Raw genomic sequence first — 15,488 nt, forward strand, 5'->3', positions numbered from 1 at the left:
TGGCTGACACCAGCGGGGCCGGTCAAGTTCAGCCTGGGTCCGCCAGCCTCCCGTGACTCACAGACCTGTAAAGAATCACGCACGGGCTTCCCTGCTCTCCCAGCGGTTCAGAGCCCACCTGCCAATGCAGGGCACACGGGGCCGAGCCCTGGTCCCAGAAGACTCCCCGTGTCTCGGGGCAGCCAAGCCCGTTTGCCACAGCTACTGAGCCTGCGTGTTGCAGCTACTCACGCCTCCTCGCCCCAGAGCCTGTGCTCTGCAGAGATACCATCACTACGAGAGGCCCGCGAAGCCACAAGCGGAGAAAGCCTGCACGCAGCAAGGGAGACCCAGGGCTACCAAACATAGGTAAAGTTTGAAATATTTAGTGTTCATGATTGCTATTTTAAGCCATTGAGATTTGGGATATTTCATTTTATAGCAATACATGACTGATACATAAACAGGTACGTGGACGTAAAACACGCATGGCCTTGGTTTTGGGGCCTGGATGGCGGGACAGGGGAAACTGTGAGAGAAGGCTGAAGAAACAGTGAGGAAACTGCTCTTGCGGGCTAGAAGAACGGCAATTCACATCATGCAAGGCTGAATCATTTGGGAAAAGTTATCTGTAGAAACCTAAGGAGCAAAGCGTGTGTCAAATGAACTCTCGGGCAAAGGGATATCTCCGCAGATTATTGAGAGCATCAGTTGGCTTTTACGTCTGCGTTTGATAAGGCACTACAAAAAAGAGACGCGCTCACAGAATAAACTGCCCAGTCTGCAAGCAGCATCAGAAAGATGGGGTCAGAATCTGCTCCATTGCTGCGGCCCCCGGCCCATGGAGGAGAGTGGGGTCTGAAACAAAGGGAGCCACCCAATCTTTAGAGAGAGTTATATTGACACAAGAGCTCCCCGCCTGTTAAAAGGGATGAAAAGGAACCTTCTGCCAGGCCGCGAATGCGGGCTTGCCCGCTCTGACACAGTGACCGTGGGCGGGTGTGCTGGGCAGGGCCGGCGATATGGCCTCGGCTGGAAGCCTGCAGAGCCCCACGCACGGCCTCCGCGGCCAGTGGTCTGGGACCTACATCTCCCCGCTGCCACCTAGAAGCTGTGTGACCCCAGGCGCGTCACTGAACTTCCTTTATTTTTAAGCTTAAACAATTTTAAAATTTATTTTTAATGGAAGGATAATTGCTTTTACAATATCGTGTTGGTTTCTGCCACGCATCAACAGAAGTCAGCCACAGGTGGACACGTGCCCCTCTCTTGACCCTCCCTCCCACCTCCCGCCCCATCCCAGCCGCTCGAGGCGACACAGAGCCCCGGTTCACACAGCAAACCCCCACCGGCCGTCTGTGCCGCGCGCTACTGCGCATGATTCCACGCTGCTCTCCCCGTCTGGCCCTCCCTCCCTGCCGCTCCCCACCCGCTGTCCACAGGGCTGGTCTTCATGTCTGGGTCTCCCTGCTTCGCTGCCAATAGGTTATTCTCAAACCTTTTATTTCAAGAGAATTTTGGATTTACAAAACCTTGCAAAGAGAGCTCCCACGTGCCCTCCAGGCGGCCGCCCCGCTGGTGACATCTTTCATTGCTGTGCTGCCCCCGAGGAAGGAAGCACGGGGGCAGCGACTGGCAGCGGAACTGCTGGTCTAACTCGGGCCTCTCCAGCTTTTCCACCACGGCCCCTTTTCTGTTTTGCTGTCTAATCCAGGGCACCACATAGCCTTTAGACTCCTTTCTCTCTGTGTTTACTGCACTGTGCGACTCGTGGGACCGTAGTCTCCTGACCACAACTGAGTGCAGGGCCACAGCAGGGGTGAAACTGGGCCACCAGGGACCCCCCGCTCCCCTCTCTTTATTCCAGTTTCCTCATCTGTGAAACGGGCGTGCTGGTAACGGTGGCACCTCTCCCCTCGTCCTCCTGGGAGGGTTAAGTGATGGGTCACTGAAGTACAGCACTCAGATGGGACCTGGCCTGGGGAGCTATGTAGACGCAGAGGTCACGGCTATAGTGCTGGAGGCTGCTGGCACCTTCCCATGCCTTCTGGGAGCGTAGTTTGGAGTACCAGCCAGAGCCTTACCACGCATTTAGGACTTAGGTTCCTTTGTAACCCCTGGAAGTCAGGCGGGTGACAGCCATTCCTAGATACCATCACTGAGGCCCAAGGGCCCCTCCCTGCGCCTGTGAATCACCCAGGGTACGGGGTGATGGCTAGGGACTGGCTTTGAGTCAGGCAGGCCTGCATTCAAATCGTGACTTGAATGGGTTGGATAAGGGACTTCCACTTAACCTCCTGTAATCTAACAAGTACCCATCAAAGCCCTACTGGCTGTTCCTGGCTCTGGGCTAGGCACATCCACGTATCATCTCTGAATCCTCCCAACAATTAACAGGATGGTTGTTTTCATCCCCATTTTACCGATAAGGAAACTGAGGCTCACAGCGTTTGAGTGACCAAAAGTCATACAACTGGGAAGCAATGAAGCCAGGATGCAGGCCTGGGCACACCTGAAACCGGAACCATCAGTTCCTCTTCTCACTGCACCTGCGTCTCTGAGTCTCAGAGCTGCGGTAACAGCTGCAGCTCCAGGTCCCCAGGCCTGGCTCGAAGCCCTTCACACTCGTCGATTAGTTAATAAACGCTTTCTGCTTTAATTGCTCAAGGTGCCCCAGCTGGAAAGTGACAGCGGCAGGTTTTGAACCCAGACCATCCAAATCCAACATTTGCACTCTTCAGCCTGAGCCCCCCGCCCCACGATGGTGAATTTGGTAGGAATTTCAGCTTGAGGATGGCTCAGCAGGTAAAGAGTCTGCTCGTGATGCAGAAGTCACAGGAGCCCCGGGTTCAGTCCCTGGGTCGGGAGGATCCCCTGGAGAAGGCAATGGCACCCCACTCCAGTATTCTTGCCTGGGGAATCCCATGGACAGAGGAGCCTGGAGGGCTGCAGTCCGTGGCATTGCAAACGTTCGGACATGACTGAGCAGATAAACTCAACTCATACATCCTGGGGGGAGGGATGGGGACGCAGAGCTGCCTCAGAAATGGGAGAAATAGGAGTGAGAACAGGAGCCCAGGGAGGGGGTGGGCCGCAGCCTCGGACCCTCCCTTCCCAGTCACGACGCCACCCGGCGGCCCTGGCCAGGTGCCTGGTGCTGGCGAGGCTCCAGGGGACGGACTCCGTGGCGGGCACACAGCGGGTGCCACCCGAGGCCGCCCTCGGAGGCCTCCTGTCACCTCTGAGTTCTGGAAGTATCCTCCGGGGAAGGCCCTGATGGCCTGGCTGGGCCTTTCTGCAGAAACACCAGTGGGGGACGCGCAAGGGGGTGGGGAGAACAGAAAGTACACGGAACGCGTGGCCGGGGCGGCGGGCGGCGCGGCAGACGGGGCAGAGCAGGCACACGTGGTCCCCGTGGGCTAGGCTGTGTGCCCACATGCAGACAGACGCTTGCCAGCGGGCATCGAGCCGGGGGAGCCCGCAGGAGAACAGTGTGGAGAGGGCACGGCCTGCCTGGAAATCACCGCGCGGGTCTGCATCGTGCTGGGAAAAGCCCGGAGCCTGGGTCTGTGACGACCGAGGCAAGGAGACTGGGAGCTGCTGTGTGCCACGTCGGCCGCGGGCCTGAGGTGCCCTCCTCTGCCCGCCCCCCTCTCTGCCAGCTGCCCCAGGGCGGGGGTGCCAGGGGCTCAGAGGCGAGCTGCTTTGTCCAAGGACAGATAGCTGCCAATCGGAAGCGTAGGGTGCCTCACACAGGGTACTGCTCAGGACTGGGGGGCGGGGGGCTTCCCCAGGCCAGCCTCCTGCCCGCGGCCCCACCGGCTGTCACCCTCGGCTCTGAGGGTGGGAGGGACCCTGATGTGGCTCAGGGCCTCGGGGGCTCATGCTAGCAGCAGAGGCTGCGGGGAGATCAACCCGCAGCCTTGGGGACCAACTTGGGGGCTATAGGACAGGAACCCAAGACACAGCAGGAGGGCAGAAAGGAGCTTAGCGTAGTCTGCAGCAACTGAGCAGGGGAACTTTGGGGAAAGCGTCAAAGAACGAGGCTGAGAAGAGTCCTGAGGAACAGGAAACAGGCAGGGCGGGGGCAGGGACGGCGCTTGCTGCCGATGCCAACAGCCCAGGGCCTGGCCCCCCTGCACCCACTCGCTTTGCCAGGAGACTTGCAGCTCCTCCCAGCCTCTGGTCCCGGCGCCCTTGATGCTTGACTGACGGACGCAGCAGCAGGGCGCCAGTCCCCAGTCCAGGCCACCTGAGGACTCACACGCGGCCTCCCGCTCTGGTGGATGCCAGCCTCCTCTGTGCGAGTGGCCTGGGCTAGCCTCCCGGAGGAGGGGATGCCGTGTAAAGCAGAGGCTGGTCACCCAACTATCCCAGCTGAAGCCCTGGCAGCTGACTCACGAGTGAGCCAGTCAAGACGAAAGAGCTGCCTCACCCCGACCCGGCTCCCTGACTCCGAGGCCGAGGAGACACACACGCCTAGGCGCGAGTGCTGTGGTTCGTCACGTGGCATGTCTGTGGAAGAGAAAGCTGGCACACACTCAGGATGGGGTCCGGGAAGACAAGGCTTGGAGGTGGGGCGTGCGGGGTATCTGGGGGTGGTGAGCAGCTCAGGATTCCTGGTTCAAAGGGAAGACCTAAAGCATCTCCAGCCGGGGGCTTCGGAACCTCCAGAGCAGCTGACCTGGCCAGCTGCTGGCTGATGGCTCAAGTGAGTGTCTGACTGTCTGGATCACTGGCCACCAGCCGGGCCACTATCTGATGAGCTGACCAGCTGAATGCTTGCCAGGTTTGCAGACAAACAGGCCAGCCTATTTGATGTCAGCCCATTTTTGCCCTATTTGCCTGTGGCGAGGCCTTGAAGCACCTATTAAGAGGCTGCCTCCACCTTCTGGGTGGACCCTGCCCACTGGTGACTTCAGCACCTCACTCGTGCCCTCTGTTGTGGACTGAAAGCTTATGTCTCCCTCAAGTTCATGCATTGGAACCCTAACCTCCAAAGTGATGGTGTTAGGAGGTGCGAGCCTCTGGGAGGTGATTAGGTGGCGAGGGTGAGCCCTCGTGAATAGGATTAGTGCCTTAAAAAGAGGCCCTCAGAGCTCTCTCTGCCTCCTGTCACACAGAGCTACGTGAGAAAACGGCTGTCTGCAACGCAGAGCAGGGCCCTTGCCAGAACCCACCATGCTGGCCCCTGATCTCAGACTTCCAGCCTCCAGAACTGTGAAAAATAAGCATCTGTGTGCTCAGTCACCCCGTCTGTGGTATTCTCTTACCACTGGGTGAACAAAGATGCCTTCTGGGCATCCAGTGCCAATGGGGCTGGTCACATCTGCGCTCTAGTCGCCACATGGGAGGAGGGTTTACAGGAGGCTGATGGTGCAGTGGGGAGGCACCAGGACAAGGACGATCAGAGCGTCTTCCACGGGCCCCTCCTTTGCTGCTGCTGGAACTGAGACGCACCCTGCAAGTCATCTGGTCTAACCCACGCAGGGCACCCTGGCTTCTTGGCTGGGCAGACGGCTGTCGAGCACCTGTGTCCCCTCCGCGCCCTGCGCACCCTCCCCACGCCTTTGTCATCCATCACCCTCCTCCTCCTCCTGGGCGGGTTCTCTCCCACCACCCCTGCTTCTGTCTCAGGGCCACCCAGGAGGCCTGGGGTGGGAGCCCAGCCTGCCCCACAAGGAGAACACGGCTGTTCTGGAGGGAGAGGCCCCTCCTTCCCCTTCCCCACTCCGCACCCCATCCTTCTCTTTTCCAGCCTGTCCTGCCCCCGTCCTGACTTTTTACTGAGGAGTCAGCTAGGCTCAACCAAGTCCAGCTAAGTTCACCGCCAGGGCACAGTGATGGGGCAGGGGTGGGGGAGGCTGGGGAGTGGGGAAGGAGCCCTGGGGCCTGCAGAGACGCCGAGTGTGGTGCCACCCAGCCCGGGTCCTGGCACAGCCTTGGGACGGTTCAGGGTCTCCACTTACCCAGAGGAGGTGGGGGTGAGGAGTCTAGGGGAGCTCTGAGATCCGGTCCAGATCCCTGGCCTGAAGTTTCTGGGTGTCGCCCCCTGAAGATCTGAATCTGAGAAGGGAAGGAGGCCACCTGAGGAAGGGGCGGTGCTGCTGCGCCAGGAGTTCTCTGCCCCTGTGGAGTGGGCAAGACGCCCCAGGACCCTGAGTGAGGCCCAGGGAGGATCCAAGACCATGGCTGAGTCCATTGCTGAGAAGAGGCCAAGGCCAGACCGGGACTGGAGCCCCTGTCTCAGGCCCTCTGACACGCTCTCTGTGAGAGACACAGCCCTGGGTCACCTGCACAAAAGTGAACCTCTGGCAAAGAGCAGGTAGGAAGAAGGTGGGAATACAGCCTAGGTCAGACCTAGGCCAGAGGGCAAAGGCCAGAGTTCTGGGGGGGACTAGAAGGGAATTCCTAAAGGAAATCACCCTGAATACCCATTGGAAGGGCCTTCCCGATGGCTCAGCTGCCAAGAACCCACCTGCAGCGCACGAGGTGCAGGAGCTGCGCATTCGAGCCCTGGGTCGGGAGGATCCCTTGGAGGGCGTCGCGGCAACCCGCTCCTTTGTTCCTGCCTGAAGGATCCCATGGACAGAGGAGCCTGGCAGGCTGCAGTCCAGGGGTCGCACAGAGTGGGACAGGACTGAAGTGACTTGGCAGGCACGTTCACTGCAAGGACTGATGCTGAAGCTGGAGCTCCAATACTTGGACCACCTGACGCGAAGAGCCGACTCATTGGAAAAGACCTTGATGCTGGGAAGGATTGAAGGTGGGAGGAGAAGGGGACGACAGAGGATGAGATGGTTGGATGGCATCACCGACTCAAGGGACATGAGTTTGAGCAAGTTCCAAGAGCTGGTGATGGACAGGGAGGTCTGGCGTGCTGCAGCCCATGGGGTCACAAAGAGTCGGACACGACTGAGCATCTAAAAAACAACTGCCTCTGCCCCAGAAAGTGCAGTTGGGTGGGGGATGGGTAGTCCAAGGTCCCTGTTTGTGAGGAGGGTGAGGAAACGACCCGTGTCCTGACTCTGGCTTCAGCTGGAAGTGGCTTTTTGCAGCAGTCTCCCAGGCCACCCCCCGCCCCCAGCCTCCCCCTCAGCAGGCTGCCCGCACTCCTGGGGCTTGGCCAGCCCACGGGGGTCTCTGGTGGGGGCCAGCGAGCAGCGGCAGCGGCCCCAGGCCGTCCCGAGTCGGGTCCTGGCCTTCCCCAGGCACCTCTCCGTCCCTCAGCTTCCCCCCCTGTAAAGGGGGCACCGCGACGGGGATGCCCTCACAGGGCTGGGGGAGGACGAGGCCCTGGGGAGCAGGGCACATGCTTGGGCTTTCCGGGGCAGAGGGCAGCAAGCCGGGGACCCGGGTTCTCCTAGCACGCGGGTCTCACCCTCTCCTCTGCTCGGGTTTCCACCTCCAGCCTCCTCGGTCCCTCTCCCTCGGGTCACTTGAGCTACTTTTTAAGAAGTACAGTGATTATTTCTCAGGCCCTGGAAAGCTCCTGGAGGCCGGCCCCACATTTCGGACTCAGACCTGCAATTCATCGCGCGTCTGGAGCAGGTGTCGGGGCCTCGTGCAGAAGTCCACTAAGCCAGGCCCCGCGCTCTCAGCTCTGCCCCTCCCCGGGCCGGGCTGTCCCGCAGGCGGCGGCCGGGTGCCCGACCCTCTAACCCCTCAGGAGCTGCGCGCCCTCGGAGGCTCGCGCTGCCCCTGGGGCGGTGGAGCGCGTGCTGGGAGCCTGCCCCCGGGTCCGTCCAGGGAGGGGCCTGGGCAGGGGCTCGGGCCTCGGCTCCCTCAGCGCGCGCCCAGCCCTACCCGAACCCCGGGCCCCGGGCCCCGCACCCCTTCCTCTGCGGCCGAAAGCACCCCCAATCCCGGTCTGGAGTGGCGGGGAGGGAAGCCAATGAGCGCGCGGGCCACCACGCATTACATCATCGCCGTGGGCCCTCATTGGTCGGGAGCTCGGCCTTGGGGGACGGCGGGCCTTGCTGCGTCCCGGGCGCGCAGAGCACTGGCGCTGGGCTTGCGGACGGCCCGCCGGGGTCCAGGCTGTCGCCAGGCATCAACTTCCTCCTGCGGAAGAGGGGCGAGTTTCTCCCGTCCTCCCCACTGCCCGCCTCCTAGAGGACCCCCAGGCCCGGGGTCTGCCTGGCTTCCTCACCAACTCCCTCCTGACCGTGCCCTCGCCCGGCCAGGAGCCCTGCGGAGACAAGGGTCTTGTCCCGGCCGCTCCTCCTTTTATCCCCAGAGCCTGGCAGGACGTGGACATGTTTAATAATGGTCAGCGCTAACTGACTGTTTTTCTAACTGGTAGACGTTGTCCTAAGCCTTGTATATCACTTTATTCATTTTATAAACGTTAACTCCGCATTGACATCGAGGCTGGGTGAGGACAATGATTGCCCAAGGTCATGAGACTGGTGAGCGGGAAAGCCAGGCTTCGCACCCAGGCAGGCTGGCTCCAAAGCGTGGCTATGCGCCCGGTGGCTCAGTGGTGCCCGACTCTTGCAACCCCATGGACTGTATGAACCCGCCAGGCCTCTCTGTCCATGGGATTCTCCAGGCAGGAGTACTGGAGTGCATTGCCATTTCCTCCTCTGGGGGGTCCTACCCACCCAGGAATGGAACCTTCTTGTGTTTCCTGCACCGGCAGACAGACTCTTCACCCCTGCACCGCCTGGGAAGCTGGCTCCAGAGCCCTCGATCTCGAAGCCGTGGGGATGAAGGGCCAGCTCTCATCCCTGTGCCTGGTTTAAGCTCCCTGGCAGTCTTCAGCAGGAGCCTGCCCCCGGCCGGCTTGTCAGAGCAGGGCTATTCTCTGAACTGCTGGCAGTGAACCCCAGGGTGGACCCAGAAAAGCCATTGCTGAGATTTGAGGAGTTGGGTCCTGAGATGTCAGGAAGCATTTCAGCTCTTCCGCCACCCCAGGGATGGGGGCGCATAAACCCCAGGAGGCTGGCTCCTGGCAGACCACCTGTGGCGCTCGGTGGCGGCGTGTCGCTGCCTCCTCTCTGCCCACCGCCCTCCTCTCTCTCCCCACCAGTCTTGGCTCTTGTCTGAACTCTATACAGTCTCTCCTGTGTGATCCTGAGAACACGGTGCCTACTGCCTGGGCCTGACGTCTGCTCACCCGTGCCAGGAAAGGGCCGGGATGGATGCCCTCACGCCCAGGAGGCCTGCAGGGCCCCGCCGGTGCCCTCCGCCTGAGCTTGCTGGCATCTGGGCCTGTGCCCAGTGGTTTTGAGTCAAGATGCAGTTTTTGGGGTGCAAGACTGGGGTACAAGTGTCTGAATGGTTAATGGGACCAGCAACTCTAACCATAGGGAAGCTGCTGTGGAATCAAGCTTGGTGACTTTGAACATGAATGTCTGGCCATTTCCCCACTGCTTCAGTGAAGAGCAATTCAACTCTGATGGATGGTTTTGTGAAAAGGCAGCTGGCTCGCTCACTGTGGTGCTGGCGTGCTCACCAAGGGTCCTAGGAGCAGGTTTCTGGTAGACATATTTCAGCTGTGCATAAGGAAAAGCTTTGAAGCTGCCTAGAATGAGGTGATTTGTGGTAGTGAGCTCCCTGTTGCCAGAGGCATGCAACAGAGCACGTTCACTCATGCATCGAAACTGGCCTGTGCAGGGCACCTTGCCAAGTACTGGGGTCCAGAGGAGAGTGAGGCCCAGTGGGGACACGTTAACAGATAATTCTGATGTCGTGGGTAAGTGTGAGCACAGGGAGGGGGTGTCTGAATCTGCCTGGGAGCCTGAAGGGAAGGGTGCTTTGAGGATAAGGATGCAGCCCTTGGCTGAATCTTGAAGTGGATCAGAAGCTTGCCAGCCAGACGGGGGCTGGGAGAGGGCTGACAATCATCCTACATGCATTCATTTATTCAGGTTATATCTTCTGAACTGTACATAGAAGGGCCTGTTGCAGAAGAGATGCAAGCATCAGGAGAAGGGAGGCCTGGGGACTTTTGAAATTCAGAGGTGCCTTCACCATAGGTGTCAGAATTCATCTCCACGTAGAGACCCTTCTGGGGGGACCGGCCCCAGCTTCATGGAGGGCCTGCTCTTCCTTGGCAGGCCTGCCCATTGGGTGCTGCCTTTCACTGCCCCTCCCCCCCCTCACTGCACGGCCAGCCCATCCAGTTCCTGTGAGCTGCTCCAGAAGGACACCGCTGTGAGGAGGCTCTGGGAGCCACGTATCCTAGCAACCTCCAAGGCTGGCATCCGCAGGGCGAGGCCCAACTCACAGTTATTCTCTTTCCCCAGCCTTCCACTAATGTGTGTCCCCCACGGGCTTGAGGGGCAGGTTGAGGGGAAGAGGAGAGAGATGGCTGGGAAGTGTAGTATCCAGCCCCATCCTAGCCTGGATGAGGCCTCTCAAGCAACACAGCCAGGGTTGGGGGTGGGGGGCGGGGCGGGGGCAGGGAGAACAAGAGAAGTCCTTTAGCTGAATATTGCCATCTATCTGTCACCAAGTTCGATTTACAGCCATTTAGAACACAGTGAATCTAGGCAGTGGTTGTCAATGACAGCTAACATCACAAAATGATGACAGCTGGAAATTATTTTTATTTTCCTTCTGATGGAAGACCACAGCACCATCTCTGAAGTACTCCTGCCAAAACACTTAAAAAACTCAAGCCTGAATCTGATCAAGCCTCTAGAGGTAATTCCGAGTTACAGGGACTGCAGCCAGATCCTGTCTAAAGGAAAAACACTATAGATTTCATCAACAAGAGATTGTAAAGGAAAAGAACAAAAGGAAAATAAAAATAACCTCAAGTGAAACAGATGGGGAACTTATAGATGAACGCAACAGAAGCTCAGGAGAAATACCAACCCATGATAACACAGGCACCTTATTTGGATTCTGATTCTTACTAATAAACTAAGAAACAACAGCGGCAGGGAAAGCTAAGACACTCGTGGTCCGGTGATTAATCGTCTGCACTTCCAGCGTCGGGGGTGTGGGTTCGATCCCTGGCTGCGAAAGCGAGCATCCCACACGCTGGGTGGTGTGGCCAAACCAGCAACCACAAATAAGCAAATAAACAACCTCCCACCGAACAAAAGACAGTCATGAGACGACTGAGGAGTCTGCACACTGACTGGATACCTACTGATCTCAACGAGTGATTTTAGTTTTAGGGAACGTCAGAATGGTCTAGGGATTACATAAAAAGAGTCCTGATTGTTCAGGACTACATACTGAAGTACTTGTGGGTAAAATAATGAGAGGTCTGGAATGTGCTTTAAAATAATCCATGGTGGAGGCGGGTGTGTGGAGGTTTGGATGAAACAAGATGGGCCTCGAGCTGACTGACTGGTGATGGGTCTAGGGGATCACTATATTATAATATTAATTTATGGATGCACGCTCGGTCATGTCGCACTCTTTGTGGTCCCATGGACTGGAGCCCACCAGGCTCCTCTGTCCATGGGGTTTCCTAGGTAACAATACTGGAGTGGGTTGCCATTTCCTCCTCCAAGGGATCTTCCCGACCCAGGGATGGAACCCGAGACTCTCGCATCTCCTGCACTGGCGGGTGGATTCTTTACTACTGAGCCACCTGGGAAGCAATATCAATGTAAGTCATATGATATTGTTGCTATTTATTTAACCATCTTGGACCTTCACAATGGAAATTTCATATGATGTGAACTAATCCTTTGGTATACGTTTGAAATTTTTCGTAATAAACACTTTTTTAGAGCCAAAGGAAAACTCCAGCCCTGCTTTTCCAAGAGGAAAGAAGTATCCCAGCCTGGTACTAAAATCTATGGGACTGTTATGAAAAAAAGCTGAAACAGCTCACAGGGGCCTCTGTTGCCTGCATGAACTACTTCTGTTGAACTAATAATAACAGTAACAATGTTATAACTTACAGATGACTGGTGGCAGGTGCTTAGTGACTTGGCTGGATATGCTGCAGAAGATGACATCATGGATGTTTTAACTGCTTAATAAGTAGCAATAAAGAATTAAAGGAATCCACACAAGCAGGAGACGGAGGATAAAATGAAAATTCTTCCTGCTTTTGAAAGAAGCCACACTGGGTCATTCCTGGAGCCTAACCTCTCCCTGAGGACCGTCGGCCAGAAGACCTCAGAGAGGGGGCAGCGTCAGCCCCTGCTTTGCCTCGCGGTCTTGCAGAGCTTCTGGCTCCTGAAGCCGCAGCCTTCACCTCCTGCCTGTCTCTCAGACTTGTGGTTCCTTCTCTGGAGGAGGCCCAGGTCACTCCACTGAGCCCTTTGTCTAGTTCCTGTTTTTAGCTTTATGCTGAATCAATTACTCAAGCAACCAACAAGGTTTTGTTTGTTTTTAGTATTGTCTTCTCTTTGAGCACCGCTGTGCTGGGTGCTTTAAGGTGGCACGGTTTCTCGTCACAGCAAAGCTGATTAATCAGATCCCAAGTCCACCTTTACTAGCTTTGTGGCCCCAGGCAAGCAATACTGAACCTCCATTTGAGCCTCCTTTTCCTTACTTGCAAATTGGGGGTAATGATAGTTAATACCTGCGTATAGGGATCTTACCAGGATTAAATAAAATAAGGCAGGTCGGTCACCTAGTGTCTGGCGCATTGTAAGGCTCAGTAAATGATAACTACCACTTATTATTTTTACATAAAACCTTGAATGTTTAACAGTGAAGATAAGCTGGGTGGTTTTGGTGACGTGTGATGCATCCTAGGGGACGGGTTTCACAAGGAAGTCTTGTACTAAGAAACTGCTAAGCGTCCCTCACCGTTCATCTCCTCTTTCACGTCAATGAAAAAGCTAAGACTACATCTCCCAGCCTTCCTTGCTGCTAGACATGGCCGTGTGACTAGGTTCTGGCCAAAGAAGGGGAAGCACAGTGGTATGTGGGCCCGCCAGAAAGACTGCTTCAAAGGACCTGACTCAGCTGGGAGGAGAGTCCCTCGCCCCGCTTGTTTTGCTTCTGCTGCTGTGGAGTGTTGATGTGATGGCTGGAGCTCTGGCATCCTCTTTGGAGTGTGAACCGATCTTCCAGATAGATAATGTGTAGCGAGGACAATAGAACATGCGAGGAGTCTGGTATCTGATGACTGTGGAGCCACCAGAAAGTCCCTGGATTGCCTGCCTCTTCAGTTTTCTGTGCAGAGAAGTAAGCCATCTTGTTTAAGTGCCCCCGCCACTGCCTTTCTCCTGTTGTACGCAGCTGAACCTAATTCCAAAGGTGATATGCAAGATGTATAACCACCAGAAAGGCACTCACCGATCAGAGCGGAGCAGACCGTGGCCCCAGGGACAGAGCAGCAGAGGAGGGGGCCTGGGGCACGGGGGTGGCAGAGCCTGGGGAAGCATAGTTACCAACCAGCATGGAGACAGCTTAATGTTTGGACCCCTATCCATGGACACTGCTCAGCCACTTCAGTAGTGTCTCACCCTCTGTGACCCCGGGGACTGTAGCCCCCCGGGCTCCTCTGTCCAGGGGATGCTCCAGGCAAGAATACTGGAGTAGGTGGCCGTACCCTGCTCCAGGGACTCTTCCCCACCTAGGGGTCGAACCCACATCTCTTGTGCCTCCTGCACTGGCAGGCATATTCTTCACCCTGAGCCACTGGGGAAGCTCACATCAGTGGCTCTGCAGCTGAAACTCAGATGAGTACAAGCCCTGCCTAAACCTATCAGATAGAATGGATGATGCTTGAGAGCAGCTGAAACGACCGGAGAAGGCCTTCAGGCCCTGGGCCCCGCTTCAGCAGCAGGTAGCGGGCGGGTGGCGCACGGCGAGTTAAGGACCGTGAGAACTGCGGGCCAGTGTGACTGAATGGGGATGCTCTTTCTTTTTTTTTTTTTTTCCATTAAAAAACCTGTGGTAATGTTACCACATAACATGTACCATCTTAGCCACTTTTCAGTGTTCAGTTCGGTTGTATTGAATACATTTATAAAGTTATGCAAGCATTACCACCCATCTCCATAACTCTTTTCGTCTTGCAAAACTGAAACTCTGTTCCCACGAAGCAGTACTCCTGGTTCCCCTCCCCCAGCCCCTGGCACGCATGTCCTCACCTTCCGGCGCGGCGATGTTGGCTACTCTGAGTACCTCATATAAGCGGAATCGTCTGTCTGCCTTTTCCGACAAGCTCATCTCACTTAGCACAGTGTCCTCTAGTCCATCTATGCTGTGCCGTATGTCAGAGTGCCTCGCCTTCGTTTGGCTGGATAGTATTCCGTCATATGTGTACGCCACATTCTGCTTGTCTGTCCATCAATCGATGGACACTTAGGTTTCTCCCACATTTCAGCCGTTGTGAGTAATGTTGTCATGAACGTGGATGTGCAAATGTCTCTCTGAGATTCTGGTTTTACATTTGGGGAATATATATCCTGAAGTAGAATTCTTGCATTACATGGTAATTCTTTTTATTGTAATTTCTTGAGGAACCGCCATATTGTTTTCCATGCCCCAGCAACAGGGCACAACAGCCCAATCTCTCCACATCCTCCCAAAACCTCTTTCCTGTTTTCTCCCCCATTTCGAGGTGTAGCAGACACTCAGTGCTATGTGTTGAGGTGTAATAGACACTCAGTACTTGACTATGCCAAAGCCTTTGACTGTGTGGATCACAATCAACTGTGGAAAATTCTGAAAGAGATGGGAATACAGACCACCTGACCTGCCTCTTGAGAAATCTGTATGCAGGTCAGGAAGCAACACTTAGAACTGGACGTGGAAAAACAGACTGGCTCCAAATAGGAAAAGGAGTACGTCAAGGCTGTATATTGTCACCCTGCTTATTTAACTTCTATGCAGAGTACATAATGAGAAACGCTGGACTGGAAGAAGCACAAGCTGGAATCAAGATTGCCGGGAGAAATATCAATAACCTCAGATATGCAGATGACACCACCCTTGTGGCAGAAAGTGAAGAGGAACTAAAGAGCTTCTTGATGAAAGTGAAAGAGGAGAGTGAAAAAGTTGGCCTAAATCTCAACATTCAGAAAACGAAGATCATGGCAACCAGTCCCATCACTTCATGGGAAATAGATGGGGAAACAGTGGAAACAGTGTCAGACTTTAATTTTGGGGGGCTCCAAAATCACTGCAGATGGTGACTGCAGCCATGAAATTAAAAGACGCTTACTCCTTGGAAGAAAAGTTATGACCAACCTAGATAGCATATTCAAAAGCAGAGACATTACTTTACCGACTAAGGTCCATCTAATCAAGGCTATGGTTTTTCCTGTGGTCACGTATGGATATGAGAGTTGGGAAAGCTGAGCACTGAAGAATTGATGCTTTTGAACTGTGGTGTTGGAGAAGACTCTTGAGAGTCCCTTGGACTGCAAGGAGATCCAACCAGTCCATTCTGAAGGGGATCAACCCTGAGATTTCTTTGGAAGGAATGATGCTAAAGCTGAAACTCCAGTACTTTGGCCACCTCATGCGAAGAGTTGACTCATTGGAAAAGACTCTGATGCTGGGATTGGGGGCAGGAGGAGAAGGGGACGACCGAGGATGAGGTGGCTGGATGGCATCACCGACTCGATGGA

At 55.8% G+C, this 15,488-nt stretch overlaps 1 long non-coding RNA gene across 1 annotated transcript; it reads right to left on the reverse strand.

Annotated features, from left to right (window-relative positions):
- Window positions 1–1,168: 1,168 nt before the first annotated feature.
- Window positions 1,169–7,721, reverse strand: LOC132660143 (uncharacterized). The gene is made up of 3 exons (XR_009601387.1): window positions 7,361–7,721; window positions 6,458–6,729; window positions 1,169–6,045 (listed from the first exon to the last, which is right to left on the reverse strand). It is a non-coding gene; the product is annotated as an uncharacterized LOC132660143 (long non-coding RNA).
- Window positions 7,722–15,488: the final 7,767 nt, after the last annotated feature.

Source organism: Ovis aries, chromosome 7 (assembly GCF_016772045.2).
Source record: "Ovis aries strain OAR_USU_Benz2616 breed Rambouillet chromosome 7, ARS-UI_Ramb_v3.0, whole genome shotgun sequence".
In the NCBI taxonomy this organism is placed as follows: domain Eukaryota; kingdom Metazoa; phylum Chordata; class Mammalia; order Artiodactyla; family Bovidae; genus Ovis; species Ovis aries.